Source organism: Schistocerca americana, chromosome 1, assembly GCF_021461395.2.
Source record: "Schistocerca americana isolate TAMUIC-IGC-003095 chromosome 1, iqSchAmer2.1, whole genome shotgun sequence".
NCBI classification, from domain to species: domain Eukaryota; kingdom Metazoa; phylum Arthropoda; class Insecta; order Orthoptera; family Acrididae; genus Schistocerca; species Schistocerca americana.
In genome coordinates, this window is record NC_060119.1 from 339,891,908 (window position 1) to 339,904,771 (window position 12,864).

A 12,864-nucleotide genomic window follows, 5' to 3' on the forward strand; every position below is an offset into this window, starting at 1 on the left:
TAAGCCTTGCTGTACACGTCTCAACAGGCAAGATCGATATCAGTGGATGCATTAATTACTCTTCCCCAATACTCTTTCTAATTATGTGGCAATGGAGGCAGGAGAGCACAGTCTTTGACACAATCCCGTAAGAAGAAATGACATGGAATTTAGTAAGGTGGCTGCGGAGGCCAAGGAGGATGAAAAATATGTTGGGAAGAACATCTAATCCAAGACTCAGCGTGTTAGCATTGAGGTGATAAAGAACGTCTGAAAGAAAGTGTAGAGGAGCACTGTCTTGTTGAAGTTTCAACTGCCGTGCTGTAGTTGTAACAGAAGGCCTGGGTGCTTTTCCGTACCCAAGCACCTAGTGTCACGGAATGTGCTACATCACCAAGAATTGTTTCTTGTCAGCTGGAGCTTTTACTTGCTATTGGATAGATATCGTCGCTGAATCATCATAGTTAACTGCTATTTGCCGAATTCAAGGACACAAACGCTCTATTGCACGCCGTATCCTGACGCACCTGCCTGCTAGTGGGGTGTTCTGCAACTACGCCACGATGCCTGTTACGAACTCTGTCTGAGAGAGGTAGGTGCTCTGTCTACTAATATGTGTCACTTTTCTTTATGTCTTACTCTGATGCTCCAGAGTTACTTTTGAATAACCTGCTCGAAGATTCCTTAGACGCAATGTTCGATACAACCAACTTGTCTGTGATAAAAGAAAAACATTCGTGTAAAGTGCACAAAGATGTTCTCGATTTCTAATATTTGCGAACCGATCACCATTTCCAGTATTTGCCTAACGGTTAAGGGTAAAAAATCCCAAAAACGTTCAATGAAACCGCACGTGTGAAACCAAAAGCACTCGGGAATTTCGGACACTACTGTCCGACTAAAAGAATACGTAACCCTAATGTGTATGTGGGCACCTGTTTGTATCTGGAAGAGTGAAGCCGATGTTACGATCCAATGTAATCTGTCTCATAGTGATACGGACCGTTATGGGTGAAAGAATGAGGGGCGATCAAAAAGTTTCTGTTTTAGGGCTTTGCGTTTACGTAACCTAGCGCGATTCCATTGTGGGTTATAGTACCTAAGTATCGACATATAGGCAAGGGATTATAGGTGGACTTACGATGGCGGTCGAATTTAGCCTCATTCTGCACATATACGTCCCGCATTCTCCGAGAGCCAATGAGCGTTGAATAGTGTTCTCAACGCTCTGCTATGAATGTTGTACCTAACGCGAGCATTATGCGTGATTGTAGCGAGTTATTTAGTAAATTCTTAATCTATTTGTTACGAACTCTCACAGCTGATGGTGGTGGAAGAGGCAAATTCCACACAAGCAAGTACGAGGCATAATTTGCAGGATATACCATACATGCTTTCATCAAAACCAAATCACGTGTTTGAGCATACCGCAACTGTCGCTTTGAAACGGTAACAGTGCTATCCCGATCTGTTTCTCGACCTGTGCAGTCCACCATGAGTCATGGATTGGACTACCGTGTGGCATTTGTGTCTTCCTGATTATCATGCCTTCAGTCCCTCAAAAAAGGCTTTGAAGAGTTGACGATTCCTCTCGGGCAAGGACGTGCAGCAGGCAGTTATGGATTCATTGAAAGATTGCAGGACACACTCACTTCCGATACGGTGCTATGCTGCATAATGTTCTTAGGGAAGATGATCTTTATTGCTTGGTTGCTATGCCTGGATACGATCTGACTTCATGTATAGGATGAAATGGTTGGCAGTAGTTAACGCTCTTGCTTGTGTGCTCTAGTGCAGGAATAGTGGTAAGCTTTATCTGCGTTCAAAGGAAGAGGGTGCTGAACTAAACGACTGTAGTAAAAGCTAACGGCGGCTGAGGACCGAGGAGAGCGTTTTTTCTGCGGAACCTGGGTGAAAACGTTTGCGGACTGCCCAGTTCTTCGGTCTCATTGTGCAGACACGTTGGATGGCGCTGTCGGTCGACGGCCGCGTCCACGTAGGCTGACGAGCGCCGAGGAGAGCATTGATGGCCGGCAATAACGCATAGGATGGGCTCTTGTTAGACAGGAAGCCAATGAGACGACTGTGAGTTTCTGCGAATTTCCATTGGACAGGTCAGTGGCACCCAGGCGTCCAAACTGCGCTACAAAAACATATTTGTGAAGCCAGGAGGCTTTTAGCGAGTTTATGGCCGTTCTTTGGAAAGTTCGGAATGGACGCAGCAGGGGGATAATGATATTTTTATGGAGGATTGTGGTTCGATCCATTTCATGCTCTTAGCAAAGACACATCATGAACGCGTGGGAAAGAGGCCGCAAAACTGAATCTTTCTTCCTTTTTTCCCAATTAATTTTAGAGACGCTCGTTGGTCAAATCTGTGTATGCACACCAAGGGGCGGTCTCCCAGGTTTGAATGCGGCGCTCCAGCTTGTGATTGGCTTCTGCTGAAGTGGGAGTAGTCGAAGATGGAAATGTGTTGCTACCGAACTGGCGAGGAAAGCTGAGAGAAAGAGTACACCCTTGTACTGGCACTTCACTAGTAAAGAACTGCAGGTCTTTACCTAAACGATGAGATTTGTGTCCTTTGCTCGTGTGCCACTTACGTCTGTGCCAGTCATCATGTGAACCGTCGGATGGTACTGCTTCTACCATCACTCATACAACGAGTGGTGCGTGGGTGTATTTACTTGTTTTGAGTCGGTCGTCTAAACATATGCCATCACAATTAGTCGTGGTCCGGAGTAAATTTGGTTTGGTAGACCAGCAAACGGGTCCACCTGCACACTGGAATCCACCGGGGTTTCAGAGGCTCATAGGGAAGCATCGGCGTTCCGAATCAGCCGAACGTGAGACTGCGTACTTGCTTTTTTCTTCGGGCGCGCGACGTTAATAACAGATTGTCGCTGTCCATGACTGCAGTAGTCGAGCGCATCGTGGTGTGCCGCCCTGACCTGCAGAAGGGTAGAGTAATTAGCTGCTATGGCGTAGGGCTCCAGTATATCGTTCTCAGCACCCTGTTCTTTGGAACGATATTTTTCTTTATGGGATGGTAGAGTATAGATGCTTGATAGTAGCGTAGTTTTTGCGCCGTATCACGGATTCACATGTATGAAGTCAGGAAAAGAGATTAGTTGTGGGTAGTGTCGTGTGATAATCGCGAGCTGATCACTTTGTTCACCATAGACCGCATATCATTGAAAGCGTCTGTCCAATAAAAAATGTTTGTGTGCCGTTTCTTTAACCATTTTTTTGTGTTGTGATGTTAAGAATGAATAAATCTACTGTTATTAGGACCACAACTCCTTCCAGTGTCCTGATTAAAATTACCTTTGCCACTTTTATTAAAGTCTTGATTGCAACTGAAAGACCAGAACTTTGCATCTTTACGCAACAAGACACATTGTTTTGCGAAGCCGATATCTTGAACGTGGTCCGTCGGTGGGATGATTGCTTGAGTGCTACAGATTCTGGACAGTATGGCCTTCGAACGGATTCACTTTGATCGCCCACATAGCATTAACCATGTGCCATTCAGTATTCCGTGACCTTGGTGACTGAGGAGTTTGTACAGCATCGTAGGTCAGGAAGTACAAAGAAGCGTGACCCTCCTATTGGCAGGTGTTAAAGAGGTCGGAGAGCCGGTAGGGTGGGGTGGCGGCGCTCGTGGCGAGTCCAGCTGAAAGCTGAAAGCGGGCGGCGAGTGAAAGGCCAGCCCGGGGCAGCGCGCTGCGCCTGCGCTCGTGTCCGCAGGCAGCCTGCGCAGCGTTGCATAACCCGCAGCGGCCAGCGCCGCGGCTCATCCGCAGCCTTGCCGCCGGCCCGGCAGATAAGTGCCGCGGCAGCAGTCAACTGCGGCTGCGTCACTCGCTGCCCCCAATGCGCAGCACCATTCACTCTCCAAAAGGCGTTCGTTCCGAAATCCACTCTGTACGACTGCAGGCACTTGAGGACAGTGTTTAAATACGTTTTAACTATGTAACAGAAGACTGGATGTGCACAATTTATTCAATGGATCGCGGAATGTAACAGCTTTAATAACATATACTGGTATGGATATGGTGTCTGTTCTTTCGGACATGTCCGAAAGAACAGACACCATATCCATGTACACAACAGGCCATTACAATTGCTACACCAAGAAGAAATGCAGATAATAAACGGGTATTGATTGGACAAATATATTATACTAGAACTGACATGTGATTACATTTTCACGGAATTTGGGTGCTTAGATCCTGACAAATCAGTACGCAGAACAACCACCTCTGGCCGTAATAACGGCCTTGATATGCCTGGGCATTGAGTCAAGCAGAGCTTGGATGGCGTGTACAAGTACAGCTGCCCATGCAGCTTCAACACGATACGACAGTTCATCAGGTGTAGTGGCTGGCATACTGTGACTAGCCAGTTGCTCGGCCACCATGACGTTTTCAATTGGAGAGAGTTCTGGAGAATGTGCTGGCCAGGACAGCAGTCGAACATTTTCTGAATCCAGAAAGGCCCCTACAGGACCTGCAACATGCGGTCGTGCATTATCCTGCTTAAATGTAGGGTTTCGCAGGGATCGAATGATGGGTAGAGCCACGGGTCGTAACTCAACTGAAATGTAACGTCTACTGTTCAAAGTGCCGTCAGTGCGGACAAGAGGTGACCGAGGCGTGTAACCAATGGCACCCCATACCATCACGCCGGGTGATATGCCAGTATGGCGATGACGCATACAAGCTTCCAATGTGCGTCCACCGCGATGTCGGCAAACACGGATGTGACCATCATGATGCTGTAAACAGAACCTGGATTCATCCGAAAAAATGACGTTTTGCCATTCCTGCACCCAGGTTCGTCGTTGAGTACACCATCGCAGGCGCTCCTGTCTGTGATATAGCGTCAAGGGTAACCGCAGCCATGGTCTCCGAGCTGATAGTCCATGCTGCTACAAACGTCGTCGAACTGTTCCTGCAGATGGTTGTTGTCTTGCAAACGCCCCATCTGTTGACTCAGGGATCGAGACATAGCTGCACGATCCGTTACAGACATGTGGATAAGATGCCTGTCATCTCGACTGCTAGTGATACGAGGCCGTTGGGATCGAGCAAGGCGTTCCGTATTACCCTCCTGAACCCACCGATTCCATATTCTGCTAACAGTCATTGGATCTCGACCAACGCGATTAGCAATGTCGCGATACGATAAACCGCAATCGCGATATGCTGGAATCCGACTTTTATCAAAGTTGGAAACGTGATGGTACGCATTTCTCCTCCTTACACGAGGCATCAAAACAACGTTTCACCAGGCAATGCCCGTCAACTGCTGTTTGTGTATGAGAAATCGGTTGTAAACTTTCCTCATGTCAGCACGTTGTAGGTGTCGCCACCGGCGCCAACCTTGTGTGAATGCTCTGAAAAGCTCATCATTTGGATATCACAGCATCTTCTTCCTGTCGGTTAAATTTCGCGTCTGTAGCACGTCATCTTCGTGCTGAAGCAATTTCAATGGCCGGTAGTGTAAGTATATAGTTCTGGCAATACCGGCCATGGCCTTCTTCTTCTGTGCGGATGCACACATATCCCCCGAACTCGTACGGGACTTGGTAAGAATGTCTTCGACGAGTAATGAGAGTGTGGGCGTGGGACACTCCGAATGTAGTGTGTGGTCATACAAGGTGAGAATGTGGGTCTCGCGGGAGGCGTACGCGAGATAGTCCCTGCTGCCATACTATCTCTTGTGCCCTCGGTGGCTCAGCTGGATAGAGCGTCTGCCATGTAAGCAGGAGATCACGGGTTCGAGCCCCGGTCGGGGCACACCCATTTTCACGTGTCCCCATTGAAGTATATCAACGCCCGTCTGCAGCTGAAGGTATAAATATAATTCTAATTTCGCTTTAGTAACAGGTTCGTATAAAAGGAGAAACAGAAACAGTGCAATGTACAGAAATATATCTTTGCTCAATGCTACACTAAGTAATGCAACACTTTTTTTTCCTCAGCCAAATTCGCTTGAAAAAAAAAATTGCGGGATATGTTATGCGACATACTGCAGTATTCCCGCTTCAGCCCTTATAGTTTCATGGAGTTCCGGCGCGTGGTGGCGCTACATGTGGTCCTCTAAATGGCGTCTGAGACGGAGGTACGTTTTTTCTTTCGCCGGAAAACCAAAGCGTCGCAAATATTCATAGGCGTTTGCAGAATGTCTACGGAGACTTGGCAGTGAATAAAAGCGCGGTGAGTAGTTGCGACAGGCTTCTGTCAACATCACAAAAAGTCGAGCAAACATGTCCGATCGCCCGTGTGCGGGCCGGCCGCACGCAGCTGTGACTTTTGCAGTGTTCGAACGTGCGGACGCTAGCATTCGGGATGACTGACGCAGCATATTCGAACAGCGCTCTGTTGGTAGTGCTGACACTCGTCCACCAGAGGTCAGCACACTGCTCTCCCGGTCGTTATGATGGTATTCTTGACCGAAGTCGCTGCTATTCGGTCGAGTAGCTCCTCAATTGGCATCACGAGGCTGAATGCACCCCACAAAATGGCAACAGCGCATGGCGGCCCATGTGGTCACCCATGCAAGTACCGACCACGCTCGACAGCGCTTAGCTTCGGTAATCTCACGGGAACCGGTGTATCCACTGCGGCAAGGTATATGATGTACCCGCTGCGTTCCACACCGCCTAACCGAAGATCATGAAGAGTAATGAAGGGCCATCAGCGCGGAATTGCTTGCCCATTGCGAGACAATTTACTGTCGAACATTGTCACAGAGGAGCTCGTCACTTCGAACCAGAAACCAAACGGCAGTTGCGCCACCTTTCTCTTCTCCGAAGGAAAAGTTCAAAGCCGCACCCTCAGCTAGTACAGTGATGGGGACGGCTCTCTGGGACTCTGAAAAGGTTATTCTGTATTGATGCAACAAGACGTTGGCTCTGGCGCCGGCCGTTAGATTGGTAATATGCGAGCATAAAGGCCTTCCCAGTAAAGTGGCTCAACGCCGTAGCATTGAACGGAGATTATCTTAAAAAAATATGGTTTTGTAGCCGAAAGAATAGGGAATAATATGGTGTACTGAAATCCTGAATAAAAGCAACCTGCCTTCGGAAAAAAATGTGTAACATTATTTATTGAATACTCCTCGCAGCTACCCCAGCAGACATCACTTTCGTACACTGCGACATCGCCTCTTCTCGTGATAACGGCCTCAGTTCGGCGAGAAAGAGAGTGCACCAGTTTCTTCAGGTGTGCCGTGTCAAGCCGAAGCCACTCATTGTTTATCACATCCCGCAGAGTTATCAAATTGTAGACGTGTTGATTACTACGTTCCACTCACTGTTCTAAGCACTGCGAGACTTTTCTGTGGGTTTAAGATCAAGCGATTTAGCGGACCGGTGGAAGTGTGGTAGGATGTGTGACTTTTCGTCTGACCAGGAACGTATGCGTGCAGACTTCTAAACACAGCTGTTGTTAGTATAGTAGTGTACAGAGCATACATACCGTGAAGGCGTAGAAGAAAGGGCAACACTTGGTCTCGGAGAGCGTTGAAATAAAATCATAGTTTATGTTCACGGTAACATACATAAATGGGTTCAAGCCGCGATACGAAAACCACCCGCACAAAATTATGAATCGCCTAGGCCTGAACTGTACATATATTGAGAGTTAAACGCCTCTTTGGGCCATCGGTGCACTCGACGCCTTGGGTCATTTAAAAAATGACAAAAGGATGGCTCGTCGAATTACATTACACGTCTCCTGTCACCCACCTTCCAGCCGCTGTGTTATTTGGCCGAATGAAGATGTGGAGCTTAAAGTGCAGCTGCGAGCAACGTTCATTTTGCCATATACACGACGCCCAATTCCCACTGCTTGTATTTCCCTTTTCGAAGTTCATACGGTACATTGTTGTGACGGCGCTGCATTCACTGTAAGCAGCAGTTCTTGTTGGATTTTAAACTATCATTGAGATGGTATGACACTCATCTCCAGTCCCTTTCGGTTAGGACCTTTTTACGTACACTGTGTTTCACGAACGCGAATGGTACGCCATTCTTTGCAAACATGGTGGAATATTCGCGTTTATTCACAAGCAAATCTGGTACCATATTGATGGTATGGTCCTCAGTCCGTATAAACATACTGACATCTTTTTACCATTCTCTTGTATCTCCACATCCACCCACTGTCTAGTGTTGATTCCGCACTACCGACTGATAATACGCTCTACTTCACTGCCATTACTTACGTTAGCGATACACGGCCACATGACTTATTGTAACAACCTCTACATGTCAGCCCCATGATGGTAAAATGTTATCATAATTTAAATTAATTTCCGGCGATTCGATTTGGTGGAATGAGACAGTCAAGGCAGCCTGTAAAAGGTGAAAGAAGGAGTATCAAAAATGGCTACATACTAGAACTCAGGTAGACAGAGAAAGATATGTTGAAGAAAGAAACAAAGCCAAACAGATAATTGCAGCATCCAAGAAGAAGTCTTGGGAAGACTTTGGAAACAGGTTGGAGACTATGGGTCAAGCTGCTGGAAAACCGTTCTGGAGTGTAATTAGCAGTCTTCGAAAGGGAGGTAAGAAGGAAATGACAAGTATTTTGGACAGGCCACGAAAACTGCTGGTGAATCCTGTGGATGCCTTGGGCAGATGGAGGGAATATTTTGAAGAGTTGCTCAATGTAGGTGAAAATACGATCAGCAATGTTTCAGATTTCGAGGTAGAATGGGATAGGAATGATGATGGAAATAGGATCACATTTGAGGAAGTGGAAAAAGTGGCCAATAGATTGCAGTGCAATAAAGCGGCTGGGGTGGATGAAATTAAGTCGGAACTCATCAAATACAGTGGAATGTCAGGTCTTAAATGGCTACACAGGATAATTGAAATGGCCTGGGAGTCGGGACAGTTCCATCAGACTGGACAAAAGCAGTAATCACACCAATCTTTAAACATGGAAACAGAAAAGATTGTACCAACTACAGAGGTATCTCTTTAATCAGCGTTGTGGGTAAAATCTTCTCAGGTATTGTTGAAAGGAAAGTGCGAGTATTAGTTGAGGACCAATTGGATGAAAATCAGTGTGGGTTTAGGCCTCTTAGAGGTTGTCAGGACCAGATCTTTAGCTTACGGCAAATAATGGAGAAGTGTTATGAGTGGAGCAGGGGATTGTATCTATGCTTTATAGATCTAGAAAAGGCATATGACCGGGTTCCTAGGAAGTTATTGTCTGTTCTACGAGATTATGGAATAGGAGGCAAACTTTTGGAAGCAATTAAAGGTCTGTACATGGATAGTCAGGCAGCAGTTAGAGTTGACGGTAAATTGAGTTCATGGTACAGAGTAGTTTCAGGGGTAAGACAAGGCTGCAACCTGTCTCCACTGTTGTTCATATTATTTATGGAGCATATGTTGAAAGCAATAGACTGGCTGGGTGAGATCAAGATATGTGAACACAAAATAAGCAGTCTTGCATATGCGGATGACTTAGTTGTGATGGCAGATTCGATTGAAAGTTTGCAAAGTAATATTTCAGAGCTAGATCAGAAATGTAAGGACTATGGTATGAAGATTAGCATCTCCAAAACGAAAGTAATGTCAGTGGGAAAGAAATATAAACGGATTGAGTGCCAAATAGGAGGAACAAAGTTAGAACAGCTGGACGGTTTCAAGTACTTAGGATGCATATTCTCACAGGATGGCAACATGGTGAAAGAACTGGAAGCGAGGTGTAGCAAAGCTAATGCAGTGAGCGCTCAGCTACGATCTACTCTCTTCTGCAAGAAGGAAGTCAGTACCGAGACTAAGTTATCTGTGCACCGTTCAATCTTTCGCCCAACTTTGTTGTATGGGAGCGAAAGCTGGGTGGATTCAGGTTACCTTATCAACAAGGTTGAAGTTACGGATATGAAAGTAGCTAGGATGATTACAGATACTAGTAGATGGGAACAATGGCAGGAGGGTGTCCACAATGAGGAAATCAAAGAAAAACTGGGAATGAACTCTATAGATGTAGCAGTCAGGGCGAACAGGCTTACATGGTGGGGTCATGTTACACGCATGGGAGAAGCAAGGTTACCCAAGAGACTCATGGGTTCAACAGTAGAGGGTAGAAGGAGTCGGGGCAGACCAAGGAGAAGGTACCTGGATTCGGTTAAGAATGATTTTGAAGTAATGGGTTTAACATCAGAAGAGGCACCAATGTTAGCACTGAATAGGGGATCATGGAGGAATTTTATAAGGGGGCTATGCTCCAGACTGAAAGCTGAAAGGCATAATCAGTCTTAAATGATGATGATGATGATGATGATGATGATGATGATTCGATTGTTTAATTAATAATAGACCTCGCATACGTTGGTCATATTTCCTTTTTATAGTCATGGCCGTGTACCATAACCGATATCATGATGGTTAAAATCATTATTTGTAGTATTTATTCTTATTGACCGGGAAAATACCGAATAAGAACAGTTCAAGTTTCACGACGTTTTTGGAATTTAAATTCGGTATCAGTCACTGATTCCTACGTTTTACTCAGGCAATTGCGAAATCATTATTCTACGTTTTATAGGCGTAAGAGCATTATCAGTGGTAATTCTTCCTGTTATATGAAAAAATTCACGTAAGGTACATTCTGCGCAGAACAATTGCGACCTTGTCTCTTTTCGTACCTGACAACTAACTGAACTATATATAACTCAGAAACACATTTGTCCAGTATGATTAATACAAGTGGCGTATATGTGGAGATCTCAAGGTAATTATAATTGTTCCTGCCATGTAGTTGGGGCACACAAAGCACTGTTGATTTCTGTGCGAGTGGAACAACAAAGACAGGAAAAAACAGCTGTTACGTAAAAAAATAGCCTTCCCTGATGAACTACTACCTCGACAGAAAAAAATGCTGAAAATTCCTCTTGTTTCTAGAGTGAAATCTTCACTCTGCAGCGGAATATGCAATGATATGAAACATCCTGACAATAAAACTGTGTGCCGGACAGAGACTCGAACTCGAGACCTTTGGTATTTTCTCACTTCTCTTGCTGACGCTAAAATTGTGTTTCTACCAGCGCTGCATAATAAATTGGGTTGCGATTGAACGTTTTACGCAACCATAACGCAGAGGGCTATCACGGTTTTATACAATAACTGTTGACATAATACGTCGTGCGATGTCACATGTTACCTCAACTACAGTTCTTCTACAGTTGGTCTTCTTCCCGAAAAATTACGGCGCAGTTAGTGACAAACATGGAGGACTGTTCCAGGAGGACTTTTCTCGCAAAGAAAAGCGTTATCAAGGCAAATTCACCACAGCAGTGTAGTCCGGCTACGGTTGATCCTCACAAAGCATTGTTTCACATGCAGTGTATCACAGGTAACTGGGAAGGAAGTATCCCTAGGTATGACTACTTTACTTTACTCTTATGTTACTCATTTCTTTGATTCCTTTGTGCACTGACTGTTTTCTAGTGTTTACATTTGGAAGTCTTATTACAAGAGCGTGTCATTTTGATAGACGCATATAAAACATAGGCCGCATTAAACATTTACAAAAACCATGAAATGATGAAAATTGGCGCCCGCGCAGAAATTCTGAAATTAGATCTGGATTCAGAAACAGTGTATACAGTTCTAGTAAATGAAAAAAAAAGATTTCTTGCTCACCAATGTAGTCTACATAACAAGTTCGTGGTCTTGAGTCTGTCCATTTTGAGAATTAAATGAACTGTCACATTCAGGAAATCGTTAAGAGGGGCAACTCACAGCAAGACTAGAGGAATGGAACCTTCGTCGCAAAGGGTCCCGATGAACGGGTGGACCAGCTGATCAAGTAATGTTGCATCACTAGGTCTGTGATGATCGCAGCTGTTGTCTGATTTCACGAATTGATTTCGGCAATTTTTCAGCAAGAGATGGTCAGTGGATTATTAACAAAGCAGTTGTATCTATTTGCAACTGTTAGTAAAACATGTAATTAGTTTGAGGTTGACGAAATCTAGTTTTCCTCACTTCTTTCGTCAAAATTCACTGTAGGGCTGAAGATAGATGCCAACAGCAAATCACTAGACTTTGTGAAAATAATAAACGGACCATCCGGAGGGTGAAGGTAATTAAAGCAAGGATATTTATATTGGAAACAAGGTTACTCAAGATGATCGCAGCAAAACAGTGATGAAAAGGAAATGGTGAAGACTTAGTCCTTCTTCCACTTATGCTCTAAATTTGTCTGTAGTTATGACAAAAATTGGGGAACAGTGCTTCAGATCTGTCTAGAGCCCAGCGTTATGAGGAAGTGAGAGGATGGTAGTGGGAAACCTGGGAAGAAGGAAGCAGAAGCCTTCCAGACGTGTAGAATGTGATGTTAGCATTAGGTATTTTAAGCAGGTTGCTGCAACCTAAAGTCCGATTTTCTTCATAATGCTGAGGGCAGGAACCTGCGATGGAAGTTCCGCACGTCGTTGTACCATGTTCTTCGTAACTATGCCCTACTTAGCCTTATTTGTCGAATGACTGACCCATATGTGTGAAAGACAGTGATATTTACTATATGTTTCGCAACATTTTGAAGGGGTAAAGGATATTTGTATTTCACTGCCCTTTTTCTATTGGAAATACTTCGGCAGTGCAAAACTGAAAATCCATGTCAGCAGACTGCAATCCAGGTACAGTGATAGCGTCTTTAGAAATTACTATGATGAGGTAATGTCTCCCATGTGTTTTGCTACAAGCGGACTGTCTCATATTTTTTAAGCATTTTCGGTGTTATATAACTTAGAGATGATGAATGAGACAAATACACTTTTTCGATAAGTTAGAGGAAAATTACAATGCATGTTGAATGAAACACAAAATATTTTTTTATACTTAGAAGCAGCGAC

The 12,864-nt window shown here is 44.9% G+C and overlaps 1 non-coding gene across 1 annotated transcript; it reads left to right on the forward strand.

Moving 5' to 3' along the window:
• The first annotated feature begins 5,708 nt into the window (after positions 1-5,708).
• Positions 5,709-5,783, forward strand: Trnat-ugu. The gene has a single exon. It is a non-coding gene; the product is annotated as a tRNA-Thr (tRNA).
• Positions 5,784-12,864: the final 7,081 nt, after the last annotated feature.